At 42.2% G+C, this 23,000-nt stretch overlaps 1 protein-coding gene across 4 annotated transcripts in view; it reads right to left on the bottom strand.

The window, feature by feature from the left end:
• Positions 1-23,000, bottom strand: part of dnajc10 (DnaJ (Hsp40) homolog, subfamily C, member 10) — a 163,265-nt gene that overhangs the window by 44,477 nt on the left and 95,788 nt on the right. The window lies entirely within an intron of this gene.

Genomic DNA, 23,000 nt, shown 5'->3' with positions numbered 1-23,000 from the left:
AAATCAGAACTCAAGCTCAGCTTGTGTTGGTTTGTTTCTTATCCATTTCATCTCTTATTAATACATTTTATATTTCATTGCCGAGGCAAACTATATTCGAAAAGCTCCAAGGCATACTTTTGCTGCTCTGTTACTTCTAAGGAGAAGATACAATTTATGAAGAGGAAATCAATCATTTACTTTTCCGAAAGATCATTCCAGTTCTCCAGAGTATCAGTTTAGTGAATCAGCGGAAAGGGCCAACTTCTCAGCAAATGGATCTGAGTAACAGGGCAAGAATTTGAACCCAAAAAGCATTTAAGGGCAGAGGAAATAAACAACTCCCCGAGTTACATGGCTCCTTTTGATGAAATACAAATTCAGGCGCCTATTTATTCCAGACAACTAAATTCACTTGAACATTCGTTAATACAAGTTCAATTAGGAAAGCAAACAATGTAATAATTGACAATACAGAGAGGAGAGGTAGGGATACATGTTAAAAAAAAAAATGATACTAAACATTATCAGATTTCCTGCCCATGTCAGTATTTAATGGATATTTGGTAAGAAGCCGACAGACTATAAATTTAACAAAACAGCTCTTGAAATGATTTAGATTCATATAAATAGATCGGTTTTAAAGTCAGAAATTGTTTCTAGGAAAACAGTTTTTGCCTTAAATTGCAGTTTTTTTAATCTGCTAAATCCATGTCAAAATAAAATGTTCCTTACTACAAAGCCTAGCTGTTTCCAAACAATTTTAATCTCACTGATTTATGAATATTCCAATAAAATGTTTTCTCTGTAAAAATTATAAAATCTCTTGGCAAGAAGCAACTGTATATTTTTTTATATTTCCCTATGACATGGGAGGGCACCTCATACCTATGGTGAGTCTCAGAATATTCCCATCAGTTCCATCCCCTCACAATTGTTCTGTTCTCTCTCAAGCCCTTCTGGCCACCCATCTTCACTAGGGACAATTTGCAGTAGTGAATTAATGTATTAGCATGTCTCTGGGATGTGAGAGGAAACCGGTGTACCCAGTTTAGTAGAAAACAATTTTACTGTGCAATTCCCTGGCACAGTAGTGTATCTTTCTCATGTGGTCAGAACAAAATACTGCACTTCACAAAAATGAATTTCTACTCAACAACAGTAGCACAGTAACATACTTAATGTCCAATGAATTTTAATTTTCAGAACGTTGTTAAAACTTATTGAATTTACTACAAAAGGATTAAAGAAAACCTATCACAGACAAGACTGAAAGGAAAACAAGTTTGTGCTTGATTTATTACTTTTGCTTATGAGATATCTGTGTCGCAGTCTGGATCTACCTGTCATTTGGGTGGGCACATCCGATGCCTGATCTGATAAACATCTGATTTTCTATCACACATCAGAAAAAAACCCTTTTTCACAATTATGAAAATGGAATATATTTCCCAGCAACTAGATCTGCTAGATTTTTTTCACCATTGATGAATAAAAAACAATACTTCATTATGTGAAAGGGGAATTGGACCTTATGAATTTGTTAAGGCATTAAAAGAGAATTAACAGCAGTCAGATTAGTTTTAACCATACCTCCCCCAACGCCATTAATTTCCATTCAAAAGACCAGCAGGATAGAAAAGGGAGGGATTTAGCTCCTGCCAAGAAAACAATTTACATTGCTATATTATCCATGAATCGCTGCAATTGTTTCCAGGGTCATTAAGAACTTTAGCTCTTGAGTCAAGTAATCAAATATTCTAAAGCTCATCAAAAACTGTTAATCAGCAAAGGGTTAATGAAAACAATTAAAGTGCATTTTCAAATGGTCACATGCACCAAAATGAAATATTTCCAACATTGTTTTTTCTTTATTAATCCTGGTAATCACAAATCAGGGCGACTTTGTGACTATTAATCGACTTTGATCAGCTGACAATAGGTAAGGCAGAAAATTACAAAGATACAAAAGACTGGAGATACGGGGTGGGGGGGGGGGGGGGACTGGAATAGAAAAAACAATCTGCTAGAGGATCACAGTTGGGGTCAAGCAGCATCAGTGGGTAGTGGGGGCAGGGGGTGGTGGCAGGGGAGGGAATTGTTGACATGTCAGTTTAAAACTCTTCATCAAGTCTTGATGAATTGTGCCCCTGCTTTGCATTCAACAGATCCTCCCATACAATTGTACACGGGGTGAGAATTTATTACACATCCCTGAAAAGAGTCAATCTCATACAGGACAAGCCAAAATAGCAGAATTACTTCCTTGAAGGGAAGGAACATTTAATGAACCTGATGGGATTTTGTGAAAATGTATAGTTCCGTGGCCAGCAACTTTCACAATGGATCCATTTTCAGAAATTACTTGAATTTAATTTTGACCACTGCTCTGGTGGGATTCAAACATTTAGTTAAAAAAAAAATCCAGGCTTTGGCCCCATTATACAATTATACTCGATGATGTTCCATCAGTGAACCTGGTTCAGGCCATCCAGATAGCAGATGTTAAATGAGCAGACCACCGTAAACATTGTATTTTTTTTTCAGCAAATTAACTCCCTGTTGCTTTCCAGAATTTAGTCCAATCTGAAGAACAATATTTCACTCCAACTCTTTCTCCTATCATTTCAGCATTCAGAATTTATTATCATGAACAAGTCATGAAATTCAGTCCTATAGCAGCAGCGTCATTATTATAACCATATAACCACTTACAGCACAGAACAGGCCAGTTCGGCCCTACTAGTCCATGCCGTAACAAATCCCCACCCTCCTAGTCCCACTGACCAGCACCCGGTCCATACCCCTCCAGTCCTCTCCTCTCCATGTAACTATCCAGTCTTTCCTTAAATATAACCAATGATCCCGCCTCGACCACGTCTGCCGGAAGCTCATTCCACATCCCTACCACCCTTTGCGTAAAGAAATTTCCCCTCATGTTCCCCTTATAATTTTCCCCCTTCAATCTTAAACCATGCCCTCTAGTTTGAATCTCCCCCACTCTTAATTGAAAAGGCCTATCCATGTTTACTCTATCTGTCCCTTTTAAAATCTTAAACACCTCAATCAAGTCCCCCCTCAATCTTCTACGCTCCAGAGAAAAAAGCCCCAGTCTGCACAACCTTTCCCTGGAACTCAAACCTTGAAATCCTGTCAACATTCTCGTGAACCTTCTCTGCACTCTCTCCATTTTGTTTATATCTTTCCTATAATTTGGTGACCAAAACTGTACACAGTACTCCAAATTTGGCCTCACCAATGCCTTGTACAATTTCATCATAACCTCCCTACTCTTGAATTCAACCATCTTACAACATAACTATAAAAAACTAAAAATAATAGCGCACAAAAAGTAAGGCAGAGTCATTGGGTTTATCGATCATCCAGGAATCTGATGGCCGTGGGGAAGAGGTTGTCCTTATGCTGTTGAGTGCTCATCGTTAGACTCCTGTACCTTTATCCCGATGGTAGCAGAGTGAAGAGGGCATGGCCTGGGTGTTGGGGGTCTTTGAGGATGGAGGCTGCTTTTTTAAGACCCCGCCTCATGTGGATGTCCTCAGTGGAGTGGAGTCTGGTGCCAGTGATGTCGCAGGCCGAGTTAACAACCCTCTGGAGTTTATTCTTGCCCTGAGAGTTGGCGCCTCCACACCAGGCAGTGATGCAACCACCCAGAATGCTCTCCACACTGAGAGTTTTCAGTGACATACCATTTTCTATCCATGCTGTACATCAAAGGCTCCAATTTTGAAGACAATCCTGTTACATGGTGCATTATCACACACCTCTTGTAAAGTCCAGAAATATCACATTAATTGGACTTCTCTCCGTGAATTGTTATTTCATGAAAAAACTACCAAAGTTGATCCATAACAATTTGCCTTTATTCTTCCACATTTGACCAACTGGCTCCACTTTATCCAACATTATTGTTTCCAGAATATCCCAGCACTCAGATTAAAACGTGTAGCCCAAAAGAACAGGTTTTATCATTATGTAAAACAAAGAAGTGACATTTTCAATTGTCTATCCCTCAAGAACCGTCCCCAAATCGACAGAAATACAAAAAACTTCCAGCCAGGGCCCTTGCAATTTCCTCCACTGAACATTTTGCCTATCTAGGCTGCATCCTTTCCAAATAAGCCAATTTATTCACCAAGTCCAGTTGGTCTTCTGAGCACCACAATGTTTAACACATTCAGAGGACAAATTCCATTTTCCTCTTCAGTGACTCCTGCAATATCTTCTTCCTCAGCAGAGATTGATGAAAAATTCTCCTTTAGTACCTCAGTCATGTCCTCTCCTTCCAGGAATAACTTTCATGTCTCTGGTACCCCCCACCTCATCCCTTGTAAAACAATTCATGTTAAGAGGCCTATCAAATATTTTTGGATTACCTCATACTCTTGTCAGTCTCTCTGTGTGTCCGTGAGCGCAGACAATGTAAACGGGTGAATCAGGTTAATTGGAAAGTGCCCGGCCGCAATTTCACTGACCTTACAGGAAGGATATCAAAAAGGTAGAGAAAGTGCAGAGAAGACATGAAAATTTTACCTGGGTTTTGGAATCTAGATTACAAAGAAAGATTGAGCAGATTAGGTCTTTATTCCTTGGAGTGTAGAAGGTTGAGGGGGGATTTGATAGAGGTATTTAAGATTATGAGGGGGATAGATAGAGTTGATGTGGATAGGCTTTTTCCCTTGAGGGTAGGAGAGATTGAAACAAGAGGTCATGAGTTAAGAGTTAAGGGGCAAAAGTTTAGAAGTAACATGAAGGGGATCTTCTTCACTCAGAGAGTGGTGGCTGTGTGGTATGAGCTTCCGGGAGAAATGGCGGCAGGGTCCATTTTGTCCTTTAAGGAAAAATTGGATAGGTATATGGATGAGAGGGGAATGGAGGGTTATGGGCAAGGTGCGGGTAGGTGGGACTACAGGAGAGTACTTGGTTCAGTGCGGACTAGAAGGGCCGAGATGGCCTGTTTCCATTCTGTAATTGTTATATGGTTATTTAAAATAAAATCACCCAAATCATTTATAAATAACTCTTAGGAATTAAAAACACAAATGCAGACACAAAAATTGATTTTCCTTTTCTAACCTTTCTTCCCCTAGCAAGAACCCACTAGCAGCATCAATGGCCCCGAGAGAGCATGGGGGACCCAAGCCTTTTGCAGATAAATGCTGGCAGGACCACTGGGAAATGTAGCAAAGTACAGGGTCTTGAGATATGTAACCCGCATTGGTCCCAGCTACTCCTGCCTGCCTGTTTGTGTGCTTTGTGGAGCAATCCATGCTGCAAGCCTACATCGGCAAGCCCCCCCCCCCAGCCAACTCTTCCTCTGGTATATTGGTGACTACGTCGGGGCTGCCTCATGCACCCACGGTGAGCTTGTCAGGTTCATCCACTTCACGGCCAATTTCCACCCCGATCTCAGACTCACCTGGCTCATCTCCGACAACACTCTCCCCTTCCTGGTTCTCTCTGTCTCCATCTTGGGAGACAAGCTTTCCACTGACATATATTACAAACCCATTAACTCCCACAGCTACCTTAACTACACCTCCCCACATCCTCTGCAAGGATTTTATCCCTTTCTCTCAATTTCTCCATCTCCGCCGCATCTGCTCCGAAGATGAGGTCTTCCAGTCCAGACCTTCCTACACAAATGTGGCTTTCCCTCCACCACCATCAACTCAGCCCTCACCCCTTTCCTGCTCATCTGCCCTGGCCCCCTCATCCTCACCTACCTCCCCACCAACTCCCGCAACAAACACATTATCCTCCAGAATTTATGGCATGTACAACAGGATCTCACCACCAGACACATCTTCCCCTCTCCTCCTCTCTCTACCTTCTGTAGGGACTGCTCCCTTTATGACTCCCTCATGCACTCATCTCTCCCCACCAATTCCCCTCCCCTCCCCCATCCCCGGCACCTTTTCCTGTGGCTGCACCTACACCTCTTCCCTCACCTTGGTCTGGGGCCCCAAACAGGGCCTTTCAAGCAGTCAGTCTCTCTGCGAGTTCACGATACACTTCACTTCTGTATCCACAGGACTGTTTCACTTCAACAGGTGCTACCTTTGTGGCCTTCTCCTCATTGGAGAGACTGGGTACAGATCAGGAGATGGCTTCTCTGAGCACCTTTGCTCTGTCCGCAACAGTAACAAAGACCTCCCAGTAGCCAACCACTTCAGTTCTGTGTCCCCCTCCCACACTCACATATCTGACCCACAAAGACTTTTCTCAGTTGTTTTCCCCCACGTGAAATAACTTCCACGCTGTGTGCTGAGTTCCCACGAGTTAAGCAAAGTAATCTGTTTTAAATATAGTGCAGTCCACAAAAGTACAGGAGAACTCAGCAGGTCACACACTATCCAGAGAAAGCAAAAGGCAGTTGACGTTTCGGGCCTGAGCCCTGCTTCAGAAGTACCGAAAATCAGGCGGAACTGCAGATTTCTATTTTCTTCATTTTTATAATATTTTTATTGATTTTGTTTACATAAGTATGCACATATAGTACATTTATGGAATAAAAATGGTAAATTACATAGCTCGGCCTGTTCTAAAGGCATGTAAAGTGCATCCATAATAAATAAAACATAGACACATCTAATAATTTTAACACGAATAGTCACGTCTCAAATTCTTACCATTGAAAAAGAAAAGAAAAAATCTAACTGATTCCTGGAGTTAAATAACAAAGGACTAAAGTTTAGGATTTCTATTATATCTAAAGGTTGTGGAAAAGATTCAATAATGGTTCCCACAACTTTTTAAACCTTATATTTGAGTTATTAATTGGGCACCGAATCTTTTCTAATTTTAAACAGGGCATAATGTCCCTTAACTAGCGTGAGTAGGTGGGGCAGCACCCTTCCATCTAAACAATATCGCACGCTGAGATCCAGGTAAGAAAAAGAGCTAGACATTCTGGACTGGATTCCAGATCCTGACACCTCCTCATTCTTCCGTGATTCTTTTTCTTTATTTACTTTCTCTTCTATTTTCTATCTTCCTTCTTCTATTTTGGGGACTAATTTGGCGGTGGGAGGGGGGAGGAGGGAGGAGGGATGGGGTTAGTTGGAAACATGGACAACCTGTATCAATGATTTTTTTTTTGCTTTATTCTATTTACCTGTAATGGCTAATTCTTGATACTTGTTTAATCACAAAATTAAAATAAAATATTCAGAAAAAAAAACATTATTGCATGCCTGGCTAAGAGAGAGGCAAAAGTCAGAACTCAACATTTGATTGGAGTTAAAACAACCTCATCCTCTTCAATTGTGCTGAAAAGAACAAGCAAAGGATTAGGCTCTAAATTTAAATAAAGGATTAAGGATAAAGTTTGAAACACATCTCTCCAATATCCTTCAAGACTAGGACACATCTGAAACATGTGGATTAAAGAAGCCTCTCCCCTCTTACATTTATCACAGCAGGGTCTACATCTGAATAAATATGAGATCATTAAACTTTAAACTTACGAGTCCTATGTTCAACTTTAAGTTGTAACAAACAATGACGTGCACATAAAGATGTGGCATTACATTGATCCCCAAACCTCGTCTGATATTGAAAGATTTAAATCCTGTTCCCAGGCATTTTTAATTTTAACGAAGGGAGCATGTCTTAAACCTTTGCGAGAAAGTTGTAAACTAAAAATCACATCAATAATGTTCGCGTCGGGAAATTAGGAATTTGAGATTGATGAAAGTGTCTGATTTTCAAATATCTGAAAAAATGAGTATTTGGTAAGTTGAACTTTTCAGAAAGCTGTTCAAATGATGCAAAACTATTGTCAATAAAAATATCTTTGAAACGTTCAATACCCAATCTGTACCAATCATGAAAAGCAAAATCATGTGTGATGGGGTATATTATATACAAATATGTCATTAAAAGTGATAGATTGTGGGGGGGGGGGGGGGTGGGGTTTAGTGTGTAGGTCACTTCACAAACAGAGTAACGTTTCACAAAACAGATCTCATTTAAAAATCAAGAGCTTTGCTCAAGCCAGATAGTCCAGGCTCTGAGCGCCTTTGTAAAGACAATAAAAACTGCTTTGGGAAAGAACTTAAAAAGGCTCATGCTGATAAATATCTTTCAAAGATGTGGTTTGGAGTCCTGCAAGGAGTTCTGGTTTTGCAAACAGAAAGAGAGAAAAGACCAAACAGGCTTTCTATAAGAGAGGGAGAGAGAGAGAGAGAGAGAGAGAGAGAGAGAGAGAGAGAGAGAGAGAGAGAGAGAGAGAGAGAGAGAGAGAGAGAGAGAACTGACTTCTGCAGTGGCTGTGGAAACTTGTGGAAAACCCCATTTTGAAGACGGGTTGTGAGTTCTGAGTTCAGGCTGTTGCACAGTATAAGAATTTCCTGATACCGGTGAACTTGGAGGAGTGAGAAGTGAGATTGGAATATGAATCAAAGAACCTTCCTGAACATATACACATTATGTACATGTGTGCTTAGAATTAGAAGGGGGTTAAGTTAGGTTAAGTTAATAGTAATAAGTTAAAGTTTGATCCTGTTTCTATGTTTAAAGAAAATTAAATGCAACTTTTATTTAAGTAACCATTTGTCTTGGTGAATTTCTATTGTTGCTGGGTTTTGGGGTCCTCTGGGCTTGTTACACATATAAAGAAGGTTGAAAAAAATGATTGGACAGAATAGTACTTCAAAGAGAAAAATTATAAAATCCAAAATGTTTTCTGAATTGCACTCAAACTCTCAGAATCTGCCTGACAAGGAAAAAGGAAGCGAAGATCCGAAAAGAGCTGAGATAGAAAAGTTTTTAGCAGAATTCAGCTCCATTGCTACCCAAACTGGATGGTCCATTTGATTATGAAAATGTAACCAGAACATAAGATTATGTATATTGACTGCCCAATAATAAAAATTGATATGATTGATAGTAGAATATTCTCGAATCTATGGACCAATACTTTTGCCAAGATTTTAACATCAACATTTGATAAAGAAATTGGCCCATAGGAGGAGCACTCAGCTGGATCTTTATCTTTCTTTACTATGAGAGATATACATGCTTCGTTAAAAGTCGCTGGAAGATTACCTTGCTTAAACAAATCAGATGATATTGAATTTGTGCTTTTAACTCTCGTGCATGCACCAACTGAACTCCAATACGAGAACCCACCGCACATACGCCAACCAAACTCCAATACACAAACCCACCATGCATGTGCCAACCAAAGACTCACGCATGCACACAAAAATCAAGATAATTGTACCCAGTCTATGACCCCTGGAATGCTGACTAACAAGGTAAGTTTGCACATTTTAGCTCTTTCATGCCCTGTATCCTTGTTATAGTTTGTCAAATACTTCAAGAATCTATGATGAAAAAAAAGATTTGATTAAAAAGTTTGCTTTAAGACTTTGGTACTTCATGCGTGTGGGCAAAATTCTGACTTATGTACATTCTGAGATAAGATCGATCCTTTGGTCCCAATTTTGTCATAAGTCGGGGGCTACCTGTAGTCAATTCAAGAAAAAGTGTGATGAATGCCTGAAAAGAAAGAATACTCTCTCCTACTTGGATGAAGAAAATGTCAAACATGAGAGGTACCATAATATGATAAGAAAGAATAAATTAATGAGGCAGATTTACTCATTGTTACAGGATCAGGGGACAAATGGTCCAAAGGAGGATCTAACTGACAATTAAAATCCCCACCCAGCACCAGAGAGTATAAACTCAAATCCGGTAGAAAAAAAGAAAAAAAGCAGTTAAAAAACCCACATCATCTACATTCAGAGCCTAAACATTAGCGAAAACTACCATTTTATTATATAATTTCCCTGAAAAAATAATTTAGCGACCATTTGTACCAGATACAACACTATGATGGACAAAAGGAATATTTTAATTACTAAGAATCAACATCCCTCAGGCTTTAGCCTGAAATGAAGAATGCTGCCCCCCTCCACCTTGACATAAGATGAGAATGATTACGACTACAAATATGTGTTTCGTGTAAAAATACAACTGTGGCTTTAAGTTGATTATTATGTGAAAATACTTTATTCCCTTTAATTGGATGGTTTAAGGCTTTACATTTCAACTAAAGAAATTAATAGAATTATCCATATATTAAAATTAAAACTGTAAGTGAATTATCACAATTAATATCCAAGTCTTAGTCTTACAGCTAAACATTAACACTAATAAAGCCATAACAACCAAGAAAATAAACTCCTTCCCTTAATGCCAAAAGGCAGTCAATTACTGAAGATACCAACAGCAGGCTCAAAAAAAACAATCATTCTTAAACCAAACAAATCTTCCTGTTGGAGTTCTTATCTCAAGCTCCATTCTTGTTAATATAAATATAGTTAATACTTCTAAACACTACATAATTTTGCTAAAACTTCAACCATATTATGAAAAAAATTAGTATTTGTTATACAGTTCTAAGAAATATAATAGTATTGATAATTTTTCATGAGAAAATAAATGTATAATTCTCAATATTCTTCACTTAGAAATGTAATAGCTCAATGCTTTAATACAAAAAACTTGCATAACTACAACCAAAATGGATTTTTTAACCATATAACCATATAACCACTTACAGCACAGAACAGGCCAGTTCAGCCCTACTAGTCCATGCCATAACAAATCCTAGTCCCACTGACCAGCACCCAGTCCATACCCCTCCAGTCCTCTCCTATCCATGTAACGATCTAGTCTTTCTTTAAATGTAACCAATGATCCCGCCTCGACCACGTCTGCCGGAAGCTCATTCCACATCCCCACCACCCTTTGCGTAAAGAAATTTCCCCTCATGTTCCCCTTATAATTTCCCCCCTTCATCTTAAACCATGCCCTCTAGTTTGAATCTCCCCCACTCTTAATTGAAAAAGCCTATCCATGTTTACCCTGTCTGTCCCTTTTAAAATCTTAAACACCTCTATCAAGTCCTCTCTCAATCTTCTACGCTCCAGAGAAAAAAGCCCCAGTCTGCACAACCTTTCCCTGGAACTCTAACCTTGAAATCCTGTCAACATTCTCGTGAACCTTCTCTGCGCTCTCTCTATTTTGTTTATATCTTTCCTATAATTTGGTAACCAAAACTGTACACAGTACTCCAAATTTGGCCTCACCAATGCCTTGTACAATTTCATCATAACCTCCCTACTCTTGAATTCAGTACTCCGATTTATGAAGGCCAACATTCCAAATGCCTTCTTCACCACACCATCTACCTGAGTATCAGCCTTGAGGGAACTATTTACCATCACTCCTAAATCCCTTTGTTGCTCTGCACATCTCAATAGCCTACCATTTAATGCATATGACCTCTTTAGATTTGCATAAAATGTGGCCAAAGCAAAGTACTTTCCCAACAAATGTTATATAAGTGTTAGACACCTTAAAAGTAATAATAGTTAATCAGTTTCAGTGATCAAGTAGAGATTCACACTGGGCGCGAAGTAGTGGGGAGACCATCTATGTATTTCTAAGCCTCTTCAACTGAAGGCAGCCACTCCTTTTGATGACTGGAAAGTGTAATGCGAAGGTGTGCAGGATATAACAGGGAGGGCTTGGAGCCACACTTATACAACTCTGATATTACATCTCTGTATTCAGCATGCTCCTTTTAAATGGGATAGCAATCTTCTACAATCCTGATTTGCTGGCCAAGGTATTCATGTTTCCCTCTTCAATGAGCTTAATGAATCAGAAGACCCTTAGTTTGATATTGAGGCAGCTGTATAATGACCGTACGCAGTATCTGCCCCTGGGCCAGCGTGCACATTTATGAGTGATGTACTCTATCAATCTCTGGGGCAGATGGGAGCAACTCCTTTCCAAATTCTACACAGAGAAACTCTGAAGAGGATTTTGTAAGTTGCCCACTTTTGGTAGCTTCAGCCAAGCTCAGAATACTGTTACGGGTCCAGAGGATCCCAAAACCCAGCAGCAATATAAATTCACCAGGACAAATGGTTATTTAAAAGTAGTTTTTAATTTTATTTAAACATAGAAACAGGATCAAACTTTAAATTATTACTATTAACTTAACCTAACTTAATCCCCTTCTAATCTAAACGCATGTGTATGTAATGTGTATAAGTTCAGAAAAGTTATTTGATTCACAGTTCAATTTCACTTCTCACTCATACAACTTCACCAGTATCAGGCAATTCTTAAACTGTGAACAGCATGTAACATTGATGTTTAAAAGTAATTGGTTACTGCTCAGGAAGGTTCTTGTTGGTTTTAGAGAGAGATTTGGTTGCTTGTTGGACACATACAAACTGATTCCCTCCGATCAGCCATTTAAGTGTCTTGCCAAAGAAACTTGCCCCATCAGGGTTTTCCAGAATGATAACCTCTTCTTCTGCAGGTCACCACAGGGTTCATTTTGTTTCTCCTATTTCAGGTGAAACATTATAGCCAGCCATTTCCTCTTGTAAGGACTACAAGGGGTTTGAACAGGCTGAACTCAGAACTGACAACCTGTCTTCAACATGGGGTTTTTAAACAAGTTGCCAGCTTGCCATGCTGCAGAAACCAGTTCTCTCTCTCCCTCTCTCTCTCTCTCAGAGAAAGCCTGTTTGGTCTCTCTCTCTCCTTTCTCTCTTTGCTTGCAAAACCTCATGACCTTCTTTGAACAGAAAACTGCATACAGACAGACTGCAGCACCAGACCCAATCTGCTGAGTCTGTTCATCTGTTGCTTTCAAAACAATAATCCATTACTGCACCGAATGTCCAATTAACACTTACTTGTGATGTCTCTATAGGTATTCTTTAAAGTTTTTGCAAAGGCACCCAGAGCCTGGGCTGTTTGGCTTGAGCAGAGCTCTGGTATTTTAAATGATATATGTTTTGTGAAGTGTTTGTGACCTACACTAAAGCCCCACAATCTATCTCCTTCAAAAGGATATCTATATACAATATGATATAATCCGTCAAAATGCATAGATTCTGTCATCTGCTCCTACCTTTTGTTGATAGCTAGATTTCTAGTTTACCTTGATTTAAATATAGTGACTGGTTTGGTTTAGGTGCATGTTGACTCTAAAACATTTGGCATGGATTTCAATCTATAAATATCATACTGAATTACATAATTGGTCTCAATGTTTCCATTCCAGAGCAGGAATAACTCTGCTTTGTTAACACTAATCTGATTTTTCATTCAAATTGAAAGCATGGAATTTAAGTTCGGGCTGGGACCACTTCAGGTGTCTAAATGTTTATTTCCCTTTTAATTCTGGTGCGAGCCCTATCTCATCAACATTTCAGTTGGTTATGATTAACTAACCTGGAGGCCAAGAAAACCTTCTCACATCATAAAATTTTGTCATAAGTATGAAGAGACTATTTCAAATAGTAGCAAAATTAAAAACTGTTTTCCATTTGAAAAAGTAACACACTGAATCATGTTGGCTGTGACTGCGAGCCTTGAGGGAACTGTCGGACTCAACTGGTCTCAGTGGGTGAGTTCTCAGCTTACACAGACCCACTGTTAGCCAGGTATATGCTTAGTGCTGGATGTCTGTGCTCTGCCACTCCAGTCCATCGCTTGACTCAATGTGGAGGCTATCTCGCTGCTCTAATGACCTGGGTTCACTTCTGAACCTGTGTGCTGTCCGCATGCTCCAGCTCCCTCCCACATCCCAAAATATTGGCTAATTGGTCACAATCAATCATTTCTAGTAAAGGAGAGTGGTAGAATCTGCATGGACTTGATGACCTTTTACTGTGTGTATTCCACTCTGACTTAAAATCACATTTTATTTATTTTGTTTAAATGTTTTAGTCACTTTTCAGTGAAGGAATGTGTTTTATTTAAGTGCATTACTTATTTTTAAATTATTCTTCTATTCTTTTGAAACAACTCAATCGTGTCTTTGAATATCAGGGAAAATGAAAAAATTCAGAGCAGCCGATTAGCCTTTGCAGGCAGCAGAGTTTTGTTTGTCCCCAGCTATGTCTTTGGCAAGTTCCGGAGATAGCCACTTTGTGCTAATAAGTCACTAAATGTCTCCAGGTATAGAAGCTGGTCCACCCCTCAGTGCCAGGAATTTTATCAGGGGGTACAAAGATTCTTTCTGGGTCCGTCTGGGTGCCACACTGGTCGGGATCTGGAAGCCACGTTGGTCGGGGTCTGGGAGCCACGCTGGTCGGGATCTGGGAGCCACGCTGGTCGGGGTCTGGGAGCCACGCTGGTCGGGATCTGGGAGCCACGCTGGTCGGGGTCTGGGAGCCACGCTGGTCGGGATCTGGGAGCCACACTGGTCGGGGTCTGGGAGCCGCACCTGCTACTGGTCAGTCGGACAGCATCCGCGCCACTTGACCGCCCCCGACAGCGCTCACTGCGTGGCACCATCTATGTGAGATCCCCTCCCCCCTGTTCTTGCCCTCCTCCCTCCCTTCTATTCTGGCCTACCTTCAAAGTCTGCTCCGCTGCTACACAGACACAGCACTGCTCCAATCGGCGATGAGTCAATGACTGAAACACTGCGGCTGCTGCCGTTTGCGCCAGAAGTAGGCGCCTGCACATTAGCTGCACTAAAATTCCGGGCCCACCGCGCATGCAACTGCCGGTTGGGCTGGGATCCGGGGAGCGGGCTGCTGCTGTGAGGGAAAGACGGAAGGGAAGATCAGGCAGAGCCGAGGAGATGGAAGGTTTGCCCGAATTTTCCCCACTGATTTGCCCAGGAGTCCCGGGCCCCCTTTTGGACCCCAGGCCCAGGTATGATGTATCCCCTGCGCCCCTCATAGGTGCTTGACCAGGCAAATAAATGCTGGTGAATGGGATCCATCAGGACAAGTTCCAGGAAGTAGGCCAAATCCAATTTAAATGGCCCCAATATAACTCGTTAAATGTTTTACATTCATAATCCATTTTTAGAATTTTTACATTAAATTTGGACATGTTGAGATGTCTCGGTCATAAACATTTGAAATGGATAAAATCCTTACCAGCCCTGATAGAAGAATCTCTATACCCTGCTTCGCCTCTGATCAAAGACGAGGGGATGAGACTTCCACTTTATACTGTTCAAAACTACTGAGGTGCCAATACATCTCACAAAAAGATTTTAGACTCCAGAGGGCCTTAGATATTCCACTGAGGCTTTTTTGTCAGTTCATTAGGGGCATGAGGAGAGCATGGTTGGGTGGGGAGGGGTGGGGTGGTGGAGAGCATGCTATTTATAAATTCGCAGTCAATTAAAATTTACATTTAATTAAAAAAGAGAAAGTTTCGAAATACAGCATGGGAACAGGCCCCTTTGGCCCGTGAGCCCCTGCTGCCCAATTGGACCCACACCCCGGAACGTTTCTGAAAGGTGGGGGTTGGGGTGGGGAACCAGAGCCCTCAGGGAAACCCCACACGGTCATAGGCAGAACATACAAGCTCCTTGAGGTAGTACGGATTCTATCACCAATGTGTCTATGTACAGATGGTTGTGTAGGATGACTGTGATTGGCTGAGAGTGTAGTCCCCCCCCCCTACTGGCAGGTCTTAAAGGGTTGCTCCTAGCCAGACCAGGTCATTCTGGACTGGTCGACCTCCTTGTGATAGACTCCAGTCTTCTAGTTAATAAAAGCCTTGGTTTGGATCTACAAGTCTTTGGTTCTTTCGACGCGCTCTACACTCCTCATGGGCAGTGCAGGATTTATTTCCCATTAAAGTTAACTGGAATTCTGTAGATAAAATGTGAATTATGTGTAGGCAATAAATGTGCAAAAAAATTAAAACTATTTGAGAACGTTACAGATTCCTTAATAAATGACAATATTGCTAGTTATTTGGTCAGCTGCATTTCTTTAAGTTACACTCCCTTCCAATAACTGACATGTCTGACAGGTCAATTTGTGATCCTTGTGTTTCAGATTCAGAAAAGTACTGATAATTGCACCACAATTAGTAATTCAACCACGCGGTCTTTATCATCGGACGTATTCCAGACATTTTGTGCTGTAAATCTACATCAGCTTACATGAGTCCATATTGAGCCGTAACCTAACCTTAAAAATATAACTGTACACACTCACCCGTGGTTAAAGTAAAACAAAGTCTCTTCATTAGAGAGGAATCAAAGTAATTAAGTCTGAGAAATTCACCTTTTTTTTTATGCTGCCCTGTTTCTGGGTCCTGGTGAAAGCTTTCTTTACCCTCTTTGTTCCGCTAACCCAGGCTGAGAGGCCAAAACCTGCATCATGTCATTTTATTTTAAACTGCTAAGTTAGCAGCTATTAAAATTTTTATTTACTTGAAAAAAACGGTACTGGCAGTGATCCCAGCAAAGTGTCAACAAGGGACCATTTACAGAAAGCCATATAAAAACTTCCAGAAGTGCAATTGAATGGTGTCTGATCTGAAAACTAGGTTTCATTTACAGAGAAAGTATGGTTAAAATGGTAAAGCTTGTAAATAGTGTCATTTGGGATATTATCAAGCTGACTGGTTTTGCAGGAAAGAATGTGTGGAGTGAAAAGGTTTAGAGCTGAGGATGCTAAAATCTATAATTAAAAAAGGAGTTAAAGTTTGTTGGAATATAGGGGTTAAAGCCAGAGTCCGACAAGTTATACTTGCCTGTAGTTGGTTTCTGTTTGACCTCATGTTGCATCCTGTACTACTCAAGTCTACCTTCATGGATGTGGACTTGCGTACATCGTAAATGTCATTGGACTAATTAAATTATTTAATTTAAAGCCAAGGATTTCAGCACCAATTTCAAATCAGTCTATTAAAATTTGTTGTCATTTATTGTTTGATTTTAAAAGAGAAAAAGTCATTTTAAAAGGTTGATAATAATGATTGTCATTTACATTATACATGAGCTTCAAAATTCTTACTTCCTGCAACAGGAAAAGAAATTACAAAGAACTACTTAACTGAATTACAAAGAGAAAATAAATAAGAAGCAAAAACAATGCTGGGGAAACTCAGCAGGTACTTTATGTAGCGAAGATATCTTTATTGTGTTCTTGTTTCATTCACGGGTCTGGAGACTTTTATTATTACAATAAATACCAAAAAAAGATGGAGAATAAATACTCAATGTATTGCACATAAGTGCATGATCTACATATAGTACAGCCTTTTGGCCCACTCTGTCCGTGCCAAGCATCAGGTGCCTAGCTGTACCCACGCAGCGTCTGCTGCAGCCGCGCTACGAAATGAAGAGACGTCCACACGGTACGAGGGCGAACCAAAAACGGACTCTATTATTTGCTTTGGCCACGTCGCCCCGTGGGGAATGCCTACTTCCGGTGACGTAGGTGCTGGCTTCCGGAAGTGACGTCAGCGCCGGCTTCCGGAAGTGACGTCAGCGCGCCGCTGCATCATTCCTCGACCAGCGGTGCGCCACACGTGTGCGGGGGGGGGGGGTCCCCTAGCTCGCACACGGCGTCAACTGCAGGCTTCTTCTCGGTAGTGAAGGGGGGCCCACACCATCTTGGGATGACCGACTGTTGCGGTGATTCGGTCCGTCCACTTGCACGGTCGCTCGGCCCGCTACGCATCCATTTCCCAGTCCTCTGCTCTCTGCCTCATGATGCATCCTATACCGGGTGGCATGGTTGGCATAGTGGTTAGCACCACGCCTTTGCAGCGCTAGCGATCGGGACCGGGGTTCGAGTCCCGCGCTGTCTGTGAGGAGTTTGCGGTTTCTCCCCGTGTCTGCATGGGTTTTTTTTCCAGGGGGCTTCCACTGTTCAAAACGTACCAGGGTGTAGGTTAATGGGGTGTAAATTGGGCAGGACCGATTCAAGGGCTGAAATGGCCTGTTATTGTGCTGTATGTCTATATTAAATTAAATTACCTGAATCTTTTTCCACTCTTTGTCTTGATAATTCTATCATTTTAGGATTCTACTCCACCATTGGAATCCACTCCATTAAGGACTAAATAATCTTCTAAAGCTGATTCAACTTGTGGCCAAGGCACTGTGCCTCCCACTTGGGCTTGTTAAAATGTAGAAAATGTGAGTGGGAGTTAATCCCACATACCATTACTTTGACCACAGCTTTCTATTTCTTAGCAATTCAAATGCTTGCAGCAACACTGATTTACCCAGTTTACACACAATTAAAGAAACCACTCACTCGCTTCTTTCAGTACAAAATAGAGTTGACTCTCTGTTCCCTTCAGACACAACACTGCATTATTTATCTCCCCAAACACCACCCAGCCAAACCCCTATGACCTTTCCATTGGCTCTCCGCCACATGGGTGATCCTGGCGCTCTCACTCCTCCGCCTATTACACCCGTGTGTTGCCTCAGTTACATCACAAGCAGCGAGTGGCACCTCTCCCGGCGCAGGTAAGTACGCGATCACGACACGTTCATTCAGATGTTTTATAAATGCTGCATGAACACCCACTTCCACTGCCTTCTCACTTCAAGTTCAAATTTATTGTCAGTGTACATACAGGATATCGTGGTGACGCACATAGTTGTAGTGGCCTCCCGTTTTGGTGTCCCAGTGCACCTAATGACCGACCGAGGAGCTCAGTTCACCTCTGCCCTGTGGAACGAGCTCTCCAAACTTCTGGGCACCCAGCTGTATCACACCACAGCCTACCATCCTCCGGCCAACAGGCTGGTCAAGCGCTTCCATCGGCACCTGAAATCAGCACTGAAGACATGGCTCGAGATGCCCAAGTGAGTAGATGAACTACCCTGGGTTCTCTTGGGTATACTCACAGCGCCTAAGGGTGACCTCGGAGCCTCCTCAGCGAACTACCCTTGCAGTCCCAGGCCAGTTCATTCCTTCAGCACCCAATCAAACCACCGACACTGCAGTCATCCTCGAGAGGCTGCGAGACAAAATGGGCTCCCTTGCACCACTGCCACCATCGCGACACGGTTTACCATCCTGCAACTATCCCCCAGACTTATCTTTCTGTCGGTATGTATTTGTGCGAAGGGGCATGCGCAGGACTCCCCTTCAGTGTCTCTATGAAGGATCCTACAACATGCTGCAAAGAAATGCTTCCACTTTTACGCTCGACATTGGGGGCAAGGAGGAACTGTTCACACTGGACCATGTGAAACCAGCCAACCTAGACTTGTCACAACCAGTACAGTTCCCCCTACTGGTACATAGGGGTTGGCTGCATTGTGAGACCATCGGTGCCAGTTCTGGGGGTGAGGGGGGGGGTGCTGGGGAGTTGTGTGGTGATACACAGAGTTGTAGTGGCGAATCGGCCCCACTTGTCATGCGCAGTCAGCGGGGCAGCCGCGGCAAAGATGGCATCGCGGGACCGTCTCTTCCCGTCCTGACCGGAAGGGCACGTGCGCGCTTACGTCAGTGAGACACGTTCCGGAATGCTGGGGGTGGGGGGACGGAACCAGATACAGCCTTAAAGGCTGCAGCACGGCATTCAGAGTAAAGCAGCTATGTTACTTGAGCTCTCAGCCTGTTGTTTCAGTGTTTTCACTGTGCTCGTGCACAACCTGCTACAACATCACACACAATCATGAGATTATTATTCCTATTGGCCAGGCAAAATTTCTACTTATCGGTACTGTAAACTGTACTCAACAAAAAGATGCATATATAAAAGAGAGAAAGTTTAAAAAAAAAGAAAGAAATGTAAACAAACTGACTGTGCAAATACAGAAACAAATATTCAATAACAAAGAGCATGCAAAGTAAGAATCCTTAAATGGGTCTCTGATTTTGTCTGAGGAGTCTGATGGTGGAGGGGTAGCAACCGTTTCTGAACTTGGTGGCATGAATCTTGTGGCACCTATACTTCTTTCCTGATGGGAGCAGCGAGAACAGAGCATGTCCTGGGAGGTGTGGATTCTGACGGCAGCGTTCCATGTGGATTTTCTCAATGGTAGGGAGAGTTTTCACTGTGGTGTTCTGAGCTGTGTCCACTACCTTTTGCAGGCTTACTGCTCAGAGATCTTGGTGTCCACATATCAGGCTGTGAAGGTCAGCAGACCTTCTTCTCCACATCAGTAGAAATTGACCAAGGTTTCCAATGTCATAGTGAACCTCTGGAAAATCCTGAGGAAGTAGAGGTGCTGATGTGGTTTCTTCATGATGACATTAGTGTTTTGGGACCAGGATAGGTCCTTTGAGATAGTGACTCCTAAGAAATTAAATTTGCTCACCCTCTCCACCTCTGAATTCCTCACTGATCACTGGATCATACTCCTCTGGTTTTCCCTTCCTAAAGTCTACAATCAACTCCTTTTATTTGGCGACATTGTGTTGCAGGCTTCAACCACCCTCTGGGTGAAAAATATTTTGCTTTGATTCTTCCCTATCCTTTACTCCTCTGTACCACCTCTGCCAGGGATATGCCTCTCATAAAATTATTTCAGATCCCTCTTCACTTCCCTCTGCTCCAAGGTAAACTAATCTAACTTATTCAGTCTCTTAACTGAAATGTTCTATCCCAACATTCTGTTGAATCTTCTTTACCTCCTCTCCAGAGCAATCACATCCTTCCTTCAGAGTGGTGAACAGAACTACACAGAATACCCAGCTGAGGTTTAACCTATGTTACGAGCCCAGAGGACCCATAATCCTAGCAGCAATAGATATTCACCAAGACAAATGGTTACTTAAACAAAAGTTGCTTTTAATTATCTTTAAACATGAAAACAGAATCAAACTTTAACTTAACCATTATTAACTTAATTTAACCTAATTTAACCTAACTTAATCCCCTTCTAATTCTAAGTGCACGTGTATGTAATGTGTGTTTAAGTTCAGAAAAGTTCTTTGGTTCACAATCCAATCTCACTTCTCATTCCTCCAAGTTCACTGGTTTGCAGGCAATTCTTAGACTGTGCACAGAATCTAACATATATAAAGTTCACCAGGCTTTGGTGCTCAAAAAGTAAATGGTTACCGCTCAGGAAGGTTCTTGTTGGTTTTCAGTTGTTCCAGGGCACCCACAACTGATATACTTCCATCAGACACCTCAGCATCTTGCTGACGAAACTTGCCCCATCAAGGTTCTCCAGATGATAACCTCTTTCTTTCAGGTCACTACAGAATTCCTTTTTGTTTCCCTTATTCCAAGTGAAACATTAGACAGCCAGTACTCTCCTCTTGAATAAACCACAAGGGCTTCAACCAGGCTGTCATCAAAAAGCTTGCCAGCTTGTCCTGTTCCAGTCCCAGCAACTTCTGCTGGCCAAAACACTGTCAAGTGCTCTCTGTGAGTCTCTCTTTCTCTCTCACGAACACTGAGAGAAAGCCTCTTTGGCTCTCTCTGCTTGTAAAACCACACGACCTCTTACAACAGCAAGTCTCCTGCAAACAATAGCAGAGCCAGCATTCTCTTTCATCTGTTGCTTTTGGGTAAACAAGAATCCATTAGTGACATCTCTGGAACACTCTTCAAAGCTTCTGTAAAAAAGATGTGAGAAGCCATTTTGTCTCCAGTATTTCAAATAAGATCTGTTTTAAAGTGTTTGCATGTGACCTACTCTAACAAACCTTTCCCAATTTATCTCCCCAAAACATTTCTATATACTCTGTCACACCAGTTAAATTGTACCCTTTTTTTCTTCTTCTTTGGCTTGGCTTCGTGGACGAAGATTTATGGAGGGGGTAAAAGTCCACGTCAGCTGCAGGCTCGTTTGTGGCTGACAAGTCCGATGCGGGACAGGCAGACACGGTTGCAGCGGCTGCAGGGGAAAATTGGTTGGTTGGGGTTGGGTGTTGGGTTTTTCCTCCTTTGCCTTTTGTCAGTGAGGTGGGCTCTGTGGTCTTCTTCAAAGGAGGTTGCTGCCCGCCAAACTGTGAGGCGCCAAGATGCACGGTTTGAGGCGATATCAGCCCACTGGCGGTGGTCAATGTGGCAGGCACCAAGAGATTTCTTTAGGCAGTCCTTGTACCTTTTCTTTGGTGCACCTCTGTCACGGTGGCCAGTGGAGAGCTCGCCATATAACACGATCTTGGGAAGGCGATGGTCCTCCATTCTGGAGACGTGACCCACCCAGCGCAGCTGGATCTTCAGAAGCGTGGACTCAATGCTGTCGACCTCTGCCATCTCGAGTACTTCGATGTTAGGGATGAAAGCGCTCCAATGGATGTTGAGGATGGAGCGGAGACAACGCTGGTGGAAGCGTTCTAGGAGCCGTAGGTGATGCCGGTAGAGGACCCATGATTCGGAGCCGAACAGGAGTGTGGGTATGACAACGGCTCTGTATACGCTTATCTTTGTGAGGTTTTTCAGTTGGTTGTTTTTCCAGACTCTTTTGTGTAGTCTTCCAAAGGCGCTATTTGCCTTGGCGAGTCTGTTGTCTATCTCTGATCTTATATTAAATGCCCAATTAATGGGCGCAAACATCCCGCCTATCTTCTTCACCGCCCCATCTACTTGTGGTGCCACTTAGTTCTTTGGGCCCACACATTCAAGATCTCTTTTCCCTCAATACTCTGAAGGGCCTTGGCATTCATTATGTAAGTCCGAAAAACAAACAGAAATGTTGGAGCAACTCAACTGGTCTCGCAGTGTCCATAGGAGATAAAGATATATTGCCGATGTTTCAGGCCTGAGCCTTCCTTCAAGGTATAGTATAAGCAAAAAGCAGGTAGACGTCAGAATAAAGGGTTAAGAGTGGAAAGGGAGGAGTCCAGACAAACAGACAAAAGGTGTTAATTGGATATGATAAGAAGAAAGGTGAGAATTGATTGCAGCTCTGTGAAAGGAGGGGGGGGGAAGGGACGAGAGAGTGAGTGAGAGAGAGAGAGAGACAGACAGAGTTAGAGGAAAGGAGGCAGGGGGACGAATATGGGGGGGTGGGGGTGGTGGTGGATTGTCAATGTTAACACCATCCCGCTGGAGGGTGCCCAGATGGAAGATAAGATCTTATTCCTCCAATTTGTGGGTGGTCTCAGTCCAGCAGCGCGTAAGGCCACGGACAAACAGACGTAGAAATAAAATGGGTGGGCTCTGGGACATGTCAGCAAGGCAATAGGCCGGGGTGAGTCCTACCATTATTTGACCCCTCATAATGCATTACCTTACATTTACCAGCATTAAATTCTGTCTGCCATTAC

Source organism: Narcine bancroftii, chromosome 4 (genome assembly GCF_036971445.1).
Source record: "Narcine bancroftii isolate sNarBan1 chromosome 4, sNarBan1.hap1, whole genome shotgun sequence".
NCBI classification, from domain to species: Eukaryota; Metazoa; Chordata; class Chondrichthyes; order Torpediniformes; family Narcinidae; genus Narcine; species Narcine bancroftii.
Note: the sequence above shows the minus strand (reverse complement) of the source record. Positions and strands in the feature narration are given on the sequence as shown.